Genomic DNA, 17,860 nt, shown 5'->3' on the forward strand with positions numbered 1-17,860 from the left:
CAGAAATCTGTCGGAATCAGCCTCCCCACCATCACAGACATCTACACCTCCAGATGCAGGAAGAGGGCCACCTGCATCATGAAGGACCCCACCCACCCAGCACACACACTTTTTGCCCCACTCCCCTCAGGAAGGAGGTTAAGGAGCATTAAGTGTACAACCACTAGACTGAGGAACAGCTTCTACCCTGAGGCTGTTAGACTCATGAATCTCTAACTAGAATAATCACTGTGAAAAACCATATCATGTTGCTGCTGATCTGTTTCATGTTGCTGCTGATCTGTTTCAATGTTGATGTGTTCATGCGTGCACATCTGCTCACAGACTCATGTTCATGTTTGTGCTGATGTTCAATGTTTTATGTTATGAGTGCTTAGTGTATATTTAGTTGATGATTTTCTTAGTTCATATCTTAGATGTTATTACTGTTTTTCTTATACATTTTATTGTTGGATGTAACTGGGACCCTGCGTACATAATTTCGCTCCACCACATGTACCACATGAGGTGTGAATGACAATAAAGAAACTCTGACTCTGACTCTGACTCTCTAAAGCCTATAAGTTTCACCTTGCATGGTGAGAGATTATGATATTTCTACTAGGTTGTCTGGTGGTACGTTAAGGGCCTTGCTCACAAGATGTTATGGTCAGGGGATTCGAACCAGCGACCTTCCAATGACAGGCTTGCCTTCTACAACTTCTGTGACACCTCTTCTTCTTCTTCTTTTGCTTTTCCCTCTTCAGTGGTCTTCACAGCGAGTCATCCTCCTCCATCTCACTCTGTCCTCTGCATCCTGTCACTCCAGCTACCTCCATGTCCTCTATAACTGCATCCATATATCTCCTCTTTGTCTTTTTCCTGGCAGCTGCATTTCTAACATCCTTCTATACCAATGATCATTCAACCTTTATTTATCCAGGTTAATCCCATTGAGCCTTGGGGACTCATGTACAAGAAAGACCTGTTTTTTTTTTAAAGAGTGATGACAAGAATGGAACAACAATAGACAATCATAAGGGATGTATACAATTTGAGAATAGAAAGTGAAAATAAAATGGTATTTAAAAGAAGATGTAGCAAATAAAGGCAGCATGGTGGCACAACTGATAGAGCTGCTGCCTCTCAGCGAGAAGGTTGCTGGTCCAAATCCCGGTCCGGGGGCCCTTCTGGGTGGAGTTTGCATGTTCTCTCCGCGCATGCGTGGGTTTTCTCCAGGTACTCCAGTTTCCTCCCACAGACCAAAAACATGCATGTTAGGCTGATTGGTAACTCTAAATTGTCCATAGGATGAGAGAATGAATTGTTGTTTGTCTCTATGTGGCCCTGTGATGGACTTGCAGGGTGTACCCCACCCAGTGGTTAATTTGAGCCAGATCCTGCCGGAACAACTTCCAGGGACTCTCTCATTTTGACCCGTTCTGTTCCGGCAACTTTTTGCTCGGATCCGGCAGCTCCGCCCCTAAAAGCCCAAAGTCATCGCGCATTGTTATTTTGATTATTTATTAAAAATACAACGAGAGGAGACGTTGCCCTCAGCCTGGCAGACCCAGTCTATGGATATTCCAGCCGCAGCATGCACGGCACACTAGGCAGGGGGTCGGGGGTTGGGGTTGGGGTGGGGGTGGGGGGGAGTGGATCAGATAGTCACATTTACGCACAGAGGTGTTGCGCAGAGTCCTTGTCGTCTCCTCCTCTCCAAATATTGTCCCTCCTCAGCAGGGTGAACAATGAAAAACACCCCCTCTCCCCTCCTCTCAGACCCCCGAAACAAAAATGATCATTTATTAAACAGAATAAATAAATTCCCTGCGGACAGTGCACGTTACGCACAGAAACATCTCCAATCTCTTACCCAGCGTGCGCACACACATCAGCAGGTGTCTGAACTCCTGCTACATTTCAGACATAATAAATAAAAAAGCTAAATGTAAAAAGTAAATTTTAAATACAAAGAGAGAAATGTTTGATGTGTTATTCACATTATATGTCATGTTTCAAAATAACGGCGCTAATATGTCAAAAAGACAGTCCAATTTACATTAACGAAAAATGGATGGATGGATGGATGGATGGATGGATGGATGGATGGATGGATGGATGGATGGATGGACGGATGGAAGGATGGATGGATGGATAAATGGATGAACTGATTGATTGTCCTTAGTTGGACAACAGAGAACTGGAGCCTTCAGGTGCTTCAAATGGTGCCACAACACTGGAGCAGAGAAGAGTTCAACTCAGAACCGTTCGTGAGGGGGGAGGGGGGTTTAGGACACCTGACAGAATTGGAGCTTCTTATTCACACACAACCTGCTGTTCCTCTCCAAAATTGTAATTTTATTAAGTGTTTACAAATGTAAGTAAATGTTAATGTATAACAACCCGTTAAAATACACCAAAATGCAGGAAATGGCATCTCTGTTATTCAAAATTTTCTGTAAGAGGTCACACAATTTCTGCCACTTCCAGTTCTTTCTTCTGTCTTTTTGTCCATGTCTCTGTCTCCAGACCATACAACATAGCTGGTCTCGCCACTGTCTTGTAAACTTTTCCTTTGACCTTTGTTGACACCCTTTTGTCGCAAATCACTCCTGAAACTTTTTGGAGAAGAGCTTGAACTCATTGAAGAGACTTCTGAGCCGAGCATTTGTAACGTCTAATTTGCCAAACAGGACTCCAGGTGGGGACAAGTTAACTCTGCTCTGTAGTTGGATTGGTTGGTAAGTATTGAGCTCTCCCAGCTTTTAGCTGAGCTGCAGATCTCATTACTGTGGTCTCTTTACAAAGTCTGTTTCCACCACCTGCTCCCACTTCACTCTTTCAGTCTTTAATAAACCATCATCACTGGAGAGTAAGATATTTTGCATGTCTATCAATGAGGAAGAACAAGTTTATTTAAAAATAATGTAGCGTTTAAACTCAATAATACTAACTTTAATAAAATAGGTGTGTATTTTCTTTATGTTACAGAGGAGGATGTTATTGTTGTTAGGAATGTAAAATAAGTTCTTCCCCATTTTCTGTAAAACTTGCCTTTTTGGGCACAGTTTGTTCGTGTGACACCGGCCCACGGGCAACGAACATTTCCTTCCTCTTAGGAAGTACTGGTTCATGAGAGCCCCGGAGACAGGAGGCCGTGTGGGTCAGTGATAATCAAACTGAAAGGACAATACTACAGATAGGTTAGAGTGAGCTAACATGCATGCCTGGTTAGACAGGGAGAGCCTGCAGGAACTGTTCATGAATACACACTCAGGCTGCGGGGTCAACAACAAAACACCCAGATAAGAAGTCCAGACATGCTACTTCCACTTTTTGGTGTTGGGGGTGGGTTTCGTGTTAGTATGAGAAAAAAACAAAGACACAAAGGCTTGTAGACAAAATGAGCAGACATTATTCACAATTTCTAAGTTTTAAGTTACGTGTGCTTGTGTGAAGCTTTATGTCAAATGCTTTAAAAATGTTTTGTCAGCATTTATATGCACTTGCACATTATGTTTCTAAACCTTTAGCAGAAAAGTGTTTAAACGGTCACAAGAATGTTTTACAGTATTTTCATCTCCTCTGAGGGGAGACTGAGTGAGGTCAGCGGGGAAGGATGATGGGAGGAGGAGGAAGGGTGGACCAGTCACTGACACTCTGTCAGATTTAGAGACATACTGACCTCATTTTGCTCTTCTTGTACTAGCAGAGTTACATAATTATACAGCCATGACTGGCAGTGCTCAAGATTCATACAGTGGAATTATTATCCAGTTTCTGTTGTTAATCCTGCAAGTTCAAATGGTTCAAAATGATGAAAGTGTTTTGGCAGAACAGACAAATAGTCATGATTTAAAAAAACAAGTATTTTGAATTTTAATTATTTTAAGAACAGAAATTTATGTTTATCTTGTTTCATATACAGTATGTTGATTCATTCATTCATTCAACCTTTATTTAGACAGGTAAATCCCATTACCATCTTTCGGTTGGTAATACGTCATAGCTAATCTTGAATGTGTTTTCTATATTGCAAAATTAAGCTATGAAGAGTACAAAGTAACTATATTTGATTTAATGTAAAAAAGCATGTATAAAATCATAAAGCAACTGCAAATAAATATGCAGTTGCAAAATGTATGCAGTTTTGAATTTACAGGTACAATCTACCAAATAGGTAAGACAAACTGATAATCTGAGACAGTTTAATATAATTTAAAACTTTTTTCTATTTTTTTACACTGATCAGAGAGTCAGAGCTTTATTTGTCATATACACCACATGTGGTACATGTGGTGGAACAAGTTTATGCACACAGGGTCCCAGTTACATCCCACAATAAAATGTAAAAGAAAAACAGCAATAAGATCTAAGATATGAAACATCAACTAAATATACATGAAGCATTAATAGCATAAAAACAGCAGGACGAACATGAACATGAACTGATAGTAAGCGTCAGTCATTTATGCTCAGTTTAAAGGGGTAACAAGATGAGATTATTGCAAATCCTGGTCCAAGTAATACCCGCAAAAGTTTGCACTAACTTATTTATTCCTGGTTTTGTTAAACGTCTAAAAGGAAAGGCAGTTTAATTTATATTTTGTGTTTCATACCCATGGCAACTCAATGTGTTGCACATTGAAAACAACTAGAAATTACACAAGAATGCCAAAAACAAAAAGTACATTTAATCGTGGACTATTCTAAACGTTTGTTTCAAAAGTCATTCTATTTTTTTTTAGTTCTCTCAAAGTAAAAACAACAAAATTTTTTGAAAACAATTGTAATAGTTGTCATGAGATTTATCGTGAAACTCAGCCAAGTCATGAAGCAGAACACAAACTAAATGCTGCACATTTTAAAATTCTAGAGAACCTTTTACGAAGAAGGCAGGTGAACGTGTAAGAGTACAGCCTTCTGCAGCTTCCAGATCCAAGATGGCCACTAATCAGCAACACCTGCAGGCTACCCCACTAACCATGATCCCTCACTACATATGGCTGCAGACGAGCTCTACTCTCTGCTGGCGCATCATCAATGACTCCTGCTTCTGGCCAAGTTATTCTCCTGAGTGACTATTACTAATACATTGAACCCTCGTTTTTCACTGGGGTTACGTTCCAAAAAGAACCCGTGATAGGCAAAATCCGTGAAGTAGTAACCTTTATTTTTTTTACAATTATTATACAATGACATACTCCATAATACATTCAAACCAAAGAACAAAACCTTTTTACAGGCCCAAGCATTTGTTTAACAAATAAAAGTACTGTATAAATGTTTTTTTACAAATAACTACTGTACTGGATAGACCGTTTAGCCAATCAGAATGCAGAACACAATGAACGATGCAAATCCATGAAGCAGCGAGACCGTGAAAGGTGAACCGCATTATAGCGAGGGTTCACTGTATTGTCTTCTCTTCGTGCTACAGCTTTGTCTCTCCAGTACCTCAGTGTCCTGGTCTCCGTGAATCCCAGTGTCTCTTGGTGTCCCTTGCCCTCCAGCCTCCTGCCTCACTCAGGCCCACGTCCTGGCACTTCTTTGGACTGTCTTCCCAAGACAAGTCAAGCCTCCAAAACTTTACGATATAAAATACCTCTTTCAAATCCTCATTGACCAAGAAATACCTACCTGACCCCTCTCGTTGCTCCTCAGGGTTCCAGAGGATCTCCCTTGTCCATTGTTATTTATTCACTGTAGAAATAATCGCTGTTAATCCTTTTACATGTGGAGTCTTGACTCGTTCTGGTTTCATACTATCTGCGGTTCCCTGTGATAATAACAGAATAATTTCTGTAAAGTTTTGAAGAAAAATCCACAACAAATATCAAGAACAAGTTTTATTTTTTGCATTTTCTTCTTCTAAACTGATAATGTGTATTGTTTTTCATTCAGCAGGTGTCTTCCACAATCATTTAACTACTGTGTACGTCATAATTCCTAATAACTGCCAAATGGTTTTTTGTTTTTTTTTACTTTTTCACCTATCATTGAATGAATAAGTAAACAGCACAACCTCAGGATGTTTTGTTTTCCAAAAGCAGAGAGAATGACATAAATGCCATTTCTATCTATGCTCTTATCAGACTTGGAGCGGAGGACGCAGGCTGCCCTTCCTTGTCCCCGTGACTACAGCCTCTTTTAGGAATTTGGGGCCACTGTTACCATTGTGCTGTCCTACAGGAAGTACGGTTCACTGCTCACTCCCAGCATTCAGTGGGTTTCCTGTGTCAGGTTACCATGTCCTGTGTTTATTTTCTTTGCTTTTGTCTGTATCCACCCTATAGGATTTTTCCAGCATCCACAAACCATACAAAGGAGAGGATGGCACCATCTCAAGCTATTGAGATAAGAAGTTAATAACAGAGTTTTGCATTGTCTTACCGTGATCTAAATGTTTTTGCTGTCAGGCAATGTACCAGAAGCTATGCCAAATTATATAAGGGTCCAATGTGAAATTTATTTTAATTAGAAAATTCATAAAGAACAAAAAATATATGATGTTAAAGGAAAAAAAACAAGGATATGTGTTATGTTTTAAATACTCGTGTGTCAAAGTTCTGCAGGAAAGTTTTCCTCCCACCTCCACTGAAAAGAACCCTAATCGATTTCAAATTAAGCAGTTCATTCATTAGACATTGTCTTTGACAGATAAGCTTGTTACACCCTGAGAAAAAGGCCGAATGAAATACTTTAAACTCTTCAAAGTAATTATTGCTCAGCTTTTTTTTCTTCTCGACTCTTCTAAAACAAACAGCTTTGGAAAACTTCGAAGGGTGTGATTGATAGAGAGCATGAATGATGTATAAAGTCTATTTTGCCGAGATCAATACTGAATTTCATTAGAACACACCTTGTGCACACACAAACACACACACTACTCTTACTTGGGGCATTGCAGTGTTTTTCTTTACAAGCTCCCTATATTGTACTTTCACCGATGAACATACAGTAACAAGGTGAGTATACGTCTGTTATGATCTTATATCGGTGCCTCTAAACAAGGTGCCCTGTCTAACGTTGAGCTCTACATTAGTTGCAATGATACGTCTTGACTCCACAAAGTGTTCACCTGCATGCTAAGCACTGACCTCTCAACCAAAGTAACACTGTCCTCTTCATTTAGCCCTGCAATTTTCCCCAAGAGGATGGCTCACCTCTGTTGTCCTTGCATGCAAACGTCTTTATGCTCCCAGTGGTGACTCCTGCGTTTACGTCCTGCACCTTCACAGGGGAGAGGGACTTGAAAACAGGAGGTGGATCTACAACCAGTTGGTGCATTTATAAAAAAGTGTATGCTTTGTACACATTTGGAAAAAGTAAAACTCCCATATCCTAGCAAGCACTTATGCATCATCATTTATTATATGATAATGTGTAGAAATTTAAACCTTCCATCTTTCCATACATCTCTTTTTTTGTCACATTTCTGTCCCCACTGCCATAGTTTTCTATTTCCATGCTCTGTTTTTTGTTCTCCTATTCATGTTAAAGCTCTGCTCGTGTCACCCTATGCCACGCCAACTTTGCTTCATCTCTGTAATCAGCCTTCATCTCATGCACCTGTTATCTTCCCTATTTAAGCCTCAAGTACTCACTCGCTTGTTGTCAGATTATCGAATTCTCTGTGATAGTAGATGTCCAGCGTTCATGCCATAGTCTCGTCTGCTTGTCTTGTTATGACCCCACGTCTGTCTTCTGGATTCCTTGCTTTGCCAGACCCTTGCCTGATTTGGATTCTGCTTTCGGACCATGGTACTGATCCTGTTCATTATTATCACGACTATACCTCACGGATCACGTTTTGGATGCATCTTTGGATGTCTGCTCAACGGTTCTTGACTCCTGCTTGCTCTACTGGACTTCACCCCTGGACAATCCCTAAAGCTACACTCTGCATAATCCTCTCTTTCTGCTACAGCCTGCTCACAGCACATGACGTCAGCCTCACCAGCTCTCTGAAGGAGTTGCTTTCTTACTCAACTGTGAAGGTTAGTGACTGCCATTATAAAACCCTGAACTTTCACAGCAAAGCCAAGTTCACTAATCTCCCTATTTCTATAGACTGGACACATTCCCAGACCCAGACCTCCACCAGCAGCAATATTTCAATAAATCTGTTAAATCATTCTTGTTGTCCAGTGTCATGCACAAATCCTAAAACCCAATCTTGTCACTTTTGGTCACAGGTCCAGGAGAACAATCAGTTTTCTGATTGTCTCCAATCATCGGTTTCAGGCTTTCTCTCTGCAGAATCTCTTTAAGATGACGGTGGGGTTTGATTAAACTAATGATAAGGCCATGTTTTCCCATGGCATGTTGGCCTTGCATAAGGAGCCACAGTAAGAGCAACTTGAAGAATTTGATGAAGGAGGACCACACAGAATCAGGAAACCAAGGTACCCTTTTGTAATCAGGCTCACAAGATATGAGTGGAGACTCATCAGAAAGCATCTGGTGGAGGCGCGTTGGTTTCAGTGGCTCGGCAGGGCAAAGCCTAAAGAAGCTGCCGGACTCCATCTCCATTTGAGCCCACTACCTGTAAGAAGTCCAAGTCAGGTGATGTGCAGACTGGTTGCCAGGTAATGGCAGAGTCCTGAGAGTGCCAATTCCTGACGTCAAAAATTGACTCTAGAAACGTTTTATTTTTTTTATTCTGTAATAAAATTTCTGAGATATGGAGGAGTTGTGGTGCAGAGGTTAAAGAAGGTTGGCTTGTGATCAGAAGGTTGCCGGTTCAACTCCCTGTACCGACATCAAAATGTGGGTGGGAAAGGTGAAACATCCACACCTGACTCCACCCTCATTTGCATCACTCTGGGTCCTTGAACAAGACCCTTAACCATTTGCGCCCCCCACCCCTAGGCACCCTAGATGGCCACTCTCTGCTCCACACAGAGGGCTGTGATTGTTTAGTTGTCTGTGGTTGCATCAGGAAAGGCATTTAGTGTAAAAGCAATTGCCAAGTCTTCATGCGAGTTATGCCACTTTTGCACTGCTCCTACTCAGCCCTAACTCTGCTCAGCCTGATTTGCACCGCACTTCAGGACCGGTTCTGGAGGCGTGTCCAGAATCCAAAATCCTGCTAACGAACTTTAAATGAATTTTAGTTCACCGAGTGAGAGTTCTGCAATGAGTTAAACTCAAAGCAGTCTGTTCCTCAGACAAATAATGTTAAATTATTTTTTTTAAAATATGAATGTTTCTGTTAACATTTTTATATATGAATATTTCTGTTCACTGCCCTGAGACGACTTCTGTTGTGACTAGGCGCTATATAAACTGAATTAAATCTGATGAACCAGATCCTACAAAAACATTTACTTCAATTCAATTCAATTTATTTATATAGCGCCAAATCACAACAAAGTTGTCTCAGGGCACTTTACAGGAACATTCACAAACATAAAAGCCAATTAGTAAAGTTCTCTATCTAAGGAATCCAGCAGACAAGTTGAATCTTGGCTTCGTTGTAGTCTCCCATCCTGAGCGAGCACAGTGGCAACAGTGGAAAGGAAAAACTCCCTTTTAACAGGAAGAAAACTCCAGCAGAACCAGGCTCAGGACAAGCGGCCATCTGCTTTGACCGGCTGGCTGAATAGTAATTTATATTTAAAATTCCATATTTTTTTTCATCATTTGATGTATTTGCACTCATTGTGCCTATTATTGTTCAAGTTTTTTATATGTGGTTTTGTTTCTTGTTTACAGATTTTATTTTAGTGATTTAAGTGATGATCAGTGATCAATGTTATTTCTCACTTTACTGACTTTGTCTATAAAATAAGAAAGAAAAAGTTGGCAATCCTCATTTGAAGAGATAGGAACAATCAAACAGTGATTTAAAGTGTAATGCTTGTTTTGTGATTTGTACATCTGTGGGTTAGAATAAAGTTGAACCAAAGGATCTTCTTTAAACATGTTTGAGGGAAATATTCCTGAGAGATCCAATAATTTAGTCTTTTTATGATTTTTCAGCAGAATTAACTTTAATTAACAGATTATTTAATAAAGTCCAAGTGAAAACAGGTTTTCATGATAAAGCTGGCACTGTTTATTTATTTTTATTCTTCACTGACTAAAAAAAAAAAATTATACATACATATTTTTTTTATTATTTTTTTTCCACCCTTCGTCCCGGTCCTCCTGCGTGCCAGGGCTTGGAATCTGCTTCAACGGGTCGTCAGATCGTATGATCCTCCGCGGTGACTCTGCACGCTCCAATTTTGTCGTTGGTCACCAAACACAAAAAACGCCTGGACTTCAGCATTAAACACGGTGTTGTCGTTATTGTTTTTAAAAGCTTAAAAATAGACCCAGCCGCTGCTCCAAGTTCCAAGAAATTGCAAATGGAGGATCGGTGAAAAGTTTCTGAGATCCAGTGACTCCTCCCCCTGACCAATGAGTATCCTGCATTCACGTTTCAGTCTCAACTCAACTCGCACGGTCCCACCAGAGAAGCAGGGACAAAACAAGGTCCCGAAGCAGCCTCGAATCAACTAAAATGTACTGTAGAATAGTAATTTTTTTTTCGTGGAGGGCTGAGTAGAGTCGGGGGCTGAGTAGGAGCAATGCAAAAGGGGCATAAGTTTGCTGTGGTGACCCCTGAAGAAGGGAGCAGCCAATAGAAGAAAGAATGACATTTCTAAGATCCTGGACACTTATTTGATTCTAACTTTGCGTTCTATTTGGGAATATCCAAAAAATTTAAATCTGGTCCTCTGGACATTCAAAAAAAAAAAAAAAATTTGTAGAAACGTTTCGTCTTTCATCCGAAAGTCTTCCTCAGTGAGGTCTGAAGAAGACTTTTGGATGAAAGACGAAACATTTCTACAATTTTTTTGTTTTGTTTTGTTTAAATGTCCAGAGAACCAGATTAATTTTTTTTTTTTCTACCTGGATTATTGAGCATGCATCAGGATATTTGAGAACAGTTGGGAGAAAATTGTCTTGAATAAATTGAAAATCAATAGATATTGTATTTGATTTTTTTCCCAGATAAATATATTAGATCAAATTTAAATTTAACAACCTCTTGCTTGAGAAATAAAGGAGTCCTTAAGAGTTTGCCAAGTGGGCACCACATGATGATAAATGAGGACAGATCAGCTTCATGCAAGTTTTCCTTGTCAGATAAACTTTCTATGAAATACTTTATTACCTCTCTTTTTTTTTATATATATAAAACTGAGGATGAACTATTTAGATTGATGGAAATCATTTAACTTAGCATGAATAAAAGAAAAACACTATCAAGATCAGAGCAGAAATAAAAATTACATGCTTTAAATTTCTTTAATAAGGAAAAAAACAAGTTCAATAACCTCTAGAAATAACAAAGACACATGACTATTAAAAATTAAACACATTCAGAAATAATACCACACAAATTTGACCAAACATGCATAGTTAAAACAGGTGCTGCGAGCTGTGGATCTGAGACGAGACAACACCGGAGCACGCACCACACTTGGAGTTTTACAACTTAGGTCAATCACTGTGACCTCTTCAAGCTTGTATTTTATGGTAGGACATGGGCAGTGGACTGTGAGGCCGTGGTGGAACGAGGTTAAAGACATTTCAGCTCAGAAATTCATCAGCACAACACCCTGGAGGGTGCACTAGTAATGAGGCGCTTCAGCTTTTTTTTCTTACACCTTGGTGGATGATGGCGTCAAGGGTTTAGGGTTCAGAGTCCGGCTCGTTGATGACTCTTTAGGTGTCACGCATTGCTTCTGAAAATAATGTTTGTCCATCATGAATTACCTACTCCTGCTTTTTAATTTTGGTCGTATGTCAAAATCTCATTGTGAGATTTTGTTTCAGGGCAAAGTTCAAACTTTAAGGGGGTTATGTTCTTTAATTCCTTTCATTCATTCATTAATTCCATTGTTGTCATCATTCTTTGTTGAAATCAGGTCTCTCTTGTAAATGAGTCCTCGAGGCTCAATGGGATTTACTTGTCTAAATAAAGGTTGAATGAAAAAAAAAAATTCAGCCCTAGTTAGGCAGTTCAAGTACTATTTACTTTAGGGATAAGGCCCGTTAAATGGCATTATTAATTGCTTTGATTTAGCCTAAAGTGTCTGTTTGTTGTTACAAAAATTTACTTTGAGTGTAAATGATTTTATTAGGCCTTTGAAGAAAAGTACAAACGCAGAAGAAAAATATAGGAGTTAGTAAATAGCATAACTTATGTCAGAGCAAGAAAAGTACAGTTCAGTACAATCTTATGTAAAACTCATTTGTTTCAAAGCAAATGTCTCAGTCTAACCTCTGCAAGTCCACGAGTCGTGACGGCAACAAGGCATCAAAGCCCACATTAGAAAAACGAGGAGGCAAACGTTCATAAACCTAAAGATCAGCTGCTCTATTTGTATTTTGTAGACACACACAAACACACACGCATGCTACCAACATGTAACTGTTTCGAGGAGTGACATTCCACACGTAAAATATGCAGCCCAAAGCCTCTGACCCCCCCCCCCCCCCGAAATGAAGACTACCGTTACCGCGGCAACCTTAAACAACAGCAGCACACAACATCTTTGTGATGGACAGCTTACTCTGGGAGGCGAGTGCACGCAGGTGTTGTTTTCTTTCCAAACAGAAAGGAAGAGAAGAAGTTTAAAATTTCTAATGGTTTTCAATACAAGGAAAATAGCATTGCCAAATGCCCCCACCCCCCACCCCCCTTTATGTCAAGAGAACTCTATGACTTTTACAGCACTGATGTTTTGCCTTCATCGGGAAAAGAAATCAACATTTTTCTTGTAACTGCTTTCAAATATTTTGGCTGGTTTTAAATTGTAAAGCAACAGGATCCGAACAGTTCTGATTCATTTCATTGTTTAACAGTAAACATATAATATACTGTGTGCACGTTAACATTTGAAAACCATGCGAAAAGCTGATTTAAGTTAATTGTTGAAATAATTTTTTTGTAGTATGCAGTTGAAAGAAAACAAAAGTCCAAAGAATAAAATACTTTTTTTTTTCCCCAACACTTGTTAAAATGTTAAATTTAACAAATATCTCAAGTGTGAATAAACAGATAGAAAAGCCCAGAGGAAACATGCGAAAGATAACTGGATGCGGAGGGAGAGTGGGAGCCGTGTTCGAATATGTGTTAGTGGCATGGAGCGTCGGTCCAGTTCTCACAAAACACTTGATCAGCCTAATTAAAAGAACCTTGGCGTGATACGCTCTGCACAGTGGGGAGTCAGGCCACGCGCCAAGTCTCTACTCACCTCCTCTCTCCCACACACATTCAAAAACTGCCATCAACCACAACAACATGAAGCACAGAGAAGGAAAAGAGAGAGAGAGAGAAAGCAAATTCTGGGCAAAGTATCAAGAGACTGTGTGTTGCGATCCAGCAAAAACAAGGCAGGAAACTGCATTTGAAGCGCAGCAGAAGCACACTGTCAAGGATGTATTCGCTGTCACTGACCACCGGCTCTTCTGTTTGTCCTCCTACAGTCTGAAGAGAAAAGGTCAGAGTCCCTGTAAAAGATTATCCTGTATTTAGGAGTGCGTCATCTTTGGCAACTCCTGGAAAGAAAAGCCAGTCTCCTAGATCACTACTGTATATGCGAATGAAACTTATGTATGTGGACACTCTGCCAGGATTTAATGCGTTGCACATTTCTGTAGCATGCAAACACAGTTTGGACTGCACACTCACACACAGTTGTACACATTACTTCAAGTACTTTTTTTTTTTTGTTTCTCCAAAACAGACACACCAAGGTTGCTACAACACTAGGATCCCTTTGAAAAAACAACTTTTCTCAGTGTATAAAGACTGTCCTTCACAGAAAAACAAATTTTCTTTGGTTAAGAAGCTGGAAAATATTAGAAAGTATTTTGGAGAACAGTTTCTTTATGGATTGAAATAAAATCTTGATTTCATTGTAGTGCTTTTCATACACACAATAAATACCACCTGCCTATTATTGTCTAGGTTTCCTACGTGCCATGTGACCTGTGGATGATTGACTATGTTGGCTTGGCTTTAAGCTGCTTTCAAGTCGCTTTACAAGCGACTCGTTAAGCACCTTAGTCTTTCACCCACGTTAATGAAATCATCCAACGTTTTCCATTATTGCTGCATTATAACCAGATGATGAAAGTTTGTTGATTTTATGTGTGGTTGGCTTGAACGTTCTGACAGTTGTCTGTAATTACTGTACATCTCATGACATTGTTTGTTGCACTTGAATAAAATAAAAATCTGTATTCCAGAGAAGTATATTGCTGGTAGGTTCCTGCTGCTCCTCAGGTTCAGGTTTGGTTTATTTGTCATATGCAGATCAACACAAGAACAACAATGCAATGAAATGATGAGGACGGGAAGAACCGTCATGACTTGCCACAAAAACAACAAGAAATACCAAAGCATGCAGCAGAAATACAAAAACAAGGTGCCAGAAGTGAAAAAGAAATACATCTACAGCAGCATGGTCCTATTGGCAGTGAGGTTCTTGCAGCATCAAGCCTCCCAAACCTCACCTACCTATGGTATGTGCTTCAAAAAAAAAAATGAAAATGTGAACCACTTTGCATGTTCAATGTAAGTTTTATTTTGATAGTATGCTACAATGGACATGAGATACAAAGCAAAACACCACTGAGGAGAAAAACCTATTGCAGAAATTAAACATTTAAAGAAAACAATAAAATGCAATAAAAACAGAGATGCACCAATCCGATATCAATATTGGGATCGGTACAGATATCGGAAAAACTTCTGGATCAGGTATTCGGTGACAATGTGACCAATCCATTTTCCGATCCAACCTGCAGAGGTTTCCGATCCATGATGCATGTTGGCTTCAAACTATGTTATGGATTTCATGAACTGAGGCGTGTCTCATGAGCCCAGAGTAATAAGACCCGCCTCACATTCAGGAAATCTATTTCGTAGTTTGCAGCCAGCTACAACTGAGTGCTGAGTTAGCAGCACTGTGGCTAACAGCTAACAAACTTTTCATCGAAACATGTCCGCTGTGTGGAAGTATTGTACACTAGAAACACCACAAAACAAGACAGCAACGTGCAATGTCTACAGAGCCATAGCGCTACATTAAACTGCAATAAAGTTAGTTTTACGTTGGATATTCGAGCTCCGTGGCTTCAGCGGGGCACTACTCTTTGCTCAACACGAAACAGGCAACTCGACCCCGGCCAGCCGCGTCCAATCTGCCTCGCTCCATCTGCCCGTCTCTGAGGAGGGACAGACTGAGCGCAGCTGACCGAAATCAGGCTGCCTGCTTCGGATTGAACAAGAAGAAGACGTCGCTGAAACCACGGAGCTCAAATGTTTACAGAGAAGTTGCTAAACTTCATCGTAATTAATGACCAACCACTATCAGTTGTAGAAAACGAAGGATTTCTCAGCTTGTTACTTGCAGCCAAGATATAGTTTACCCTCCAGGAGATATTTATCAGTGCAACAGTAGACAGTCATAAAAGGCCTATGATTTGAAAATTACAAAAAAATTATATATATGTATATATATTTATATATATACATCTATAAAACAAAACAAAAACTTCTACATTATAAAGTGATGCAAATAACTAAAAACAGGAACATGTCTGTTGGTTTATGCCATAAACTTAGCAGATGTTTAAAGCCATTTAACATTTTATTTTATTTAATATCATTTATTCATTCATTAAAAAGAAACAAAACAAATTCATCAAAAAGAAATCATTGAATGAAAAGAGTGCAGAAAGAAGAAAAATCTTATATATGCCCCTTATTTAAAAAAATATATAAAATAACTTTAAACAATAGCTTAAATTAATCACTTTAATATCCACTTTAAAGCTAGGAATAAAAAGAAACATGTTTTGTGTTAGCAGAATTTAATTCTAACTTTAAAACTTATCCAACATTAATAAAACTTACCTCAAGTTGCCTTTTTGGACATGCATGCATATATTTGTACAAATTGTACTTGAGAGGAGATTATTACAGCCTCATATAAAATCAATGATGGTGATGATGATATCGGAGCTGGATCGGTATCGGACAATCTTTAGATTCAGGTATCGGGATCGGATCGGAAGTAATATAATGTGGATTGGTGCATCCCTAATTAAAAATAGATTTTTTTTGTTTTATGTTAAGTTATTTTCACCAGATTCACAACTAAATTCAAATAAATGCATTTGTTTTGATTGTCTGCAATATTTTCTTTAGATGTCCTACAGTCTGCTTTTGTCTCGACCATGAGAAGTGCATGAATGTGCTGCATTCAGTAAATGTCCTCTATCAGTTGTGTCCTGTACCTGTTGTGTGAAACACATTCCAAAATAAAGTGGAAGCACTAATGTGTATATCGTTTTTGCGTGTCACGTAGAATATCTGAAGAGCTCTCCGATGATTGACAGGAACCTGGAATGCCACAAGCTCATTATTCAGCATTTTCTCAGTTTATGTAAGCGAGGTGCAAAAAAAAAAAAAAAAAATCACAAGTGTAAGTGCATGCTGGAGCAAGAGCAGAAATGTGCATGCACATAATTTCATATTTGGTGTCATGATTTAGTGCAGTTCTTTTCCTTTTGTGTCAACTCTCCATATCTGCCCCGTTAAGATAAAATTGGAGGAAGCTTTGTTCCTTATTTTTAAACAGTTTATTTTTCCAATTTTTTTCATTACATAAGACTGTGCTGTTAAAATGCTCTAAACATACAATGTAAATTGCTAGTGAATATTTATTTTCATTTTATTTTATTTATTTTATTTGGTTTTCCTTAAAAATTACCCAAATGTTCTACAATTAGATACCTGTAGATCCTTTTGTTGTAGTGACATCACAAGAATAATTCTTTGTCTTGTTTTGAGTGTTAAACACGCTCTGAGTGGGTTTTCTTCGTTTTAACCACAAACCATTCTCTTGCTGATAACTTTGCTTCCACAGGACGATAACTCCGAGCAGCTCCTCTCTAAACCTAAAACCAGTAGCGGCTGACCAATAGAAGGCGCTAGGGCGCCACCCCACTCACTATCTTGAATAAAACATTTTTTTTTTAAAGAAAGAATCAAATAAAAATATTTTGAAATATATATAAAAAATTTTTGTTGTGTTAGATAAATTATTTTATAGTTAATGATGAGTAAAGTTGTTTCGTTCAAAAACGTCTGATTGGTAATGACGTATTTCCACCTTGAGGCGCAAATATATTTGCTCATAGACTCTCGTTAAAAGTTGTACATGTACAGTTAGCGCCTCTTCATTACAAGAGATAGGACCATTCTGGGCGCAACTATCCTGCGCCCAGCTGAATGCACAGTACGAATCGTTCTTCCGGAACAGATAGTGCCACTCCCAACCAGGCTATGTGTAATAGGTAGACATTAAGCCATTGAAAGCCCTTTATCTAATGCCTATGTTGCCATTTCTGACTGAAATACCTCTCAACTTTTAGATGTCTCTGTGGAAAAAAAACCTTCAGCTGACTCTGTATTCTAAAAGTGGGAACTGGTGAGTTTGCTTGTTTGTTTGTTTGTTTGTTTGTTTGTTTGTTTGTTTGTTTGTTTCTGGAGCTAGCATGCAAGCGCTAGCCTCCAGGTTATGGTATTTGGCTCTGTGATAAATCAGTGCTATTGCTACATTTATTGCTTATAGAAAAAAATAATTATCAAACAATATTACTTTTCTATACTAAATGTCACTGATGGTATTACTATTTCTGAACACCTGCATTTGTATTAATCTGGATAATGAAAATAAGCCTCTTGCAATAAGTAACTAGCTCCCAATGTTAGCATTGAGGCATTTAACATGAACGTACACTGAAATGGTGAAATGCTATATTGTGTGCTAAGGTGCAATATTAGGACCTTTAGTATTAG

This window comes from Nematolebias whitei, chromosome 8 (assembly GCF_014905685.2).
Source record: "Nematolebias whitei isolate Nwh7 chromosome 8, NemWhi1, whole genome shotgun sequence".
Lineage (NCBI taxonomy): Eukaryota > Metazoa > Chordata > Actinopteri > Cyprinodontiformes > Rivulidae > Nematolebias > Nematolebias whitei.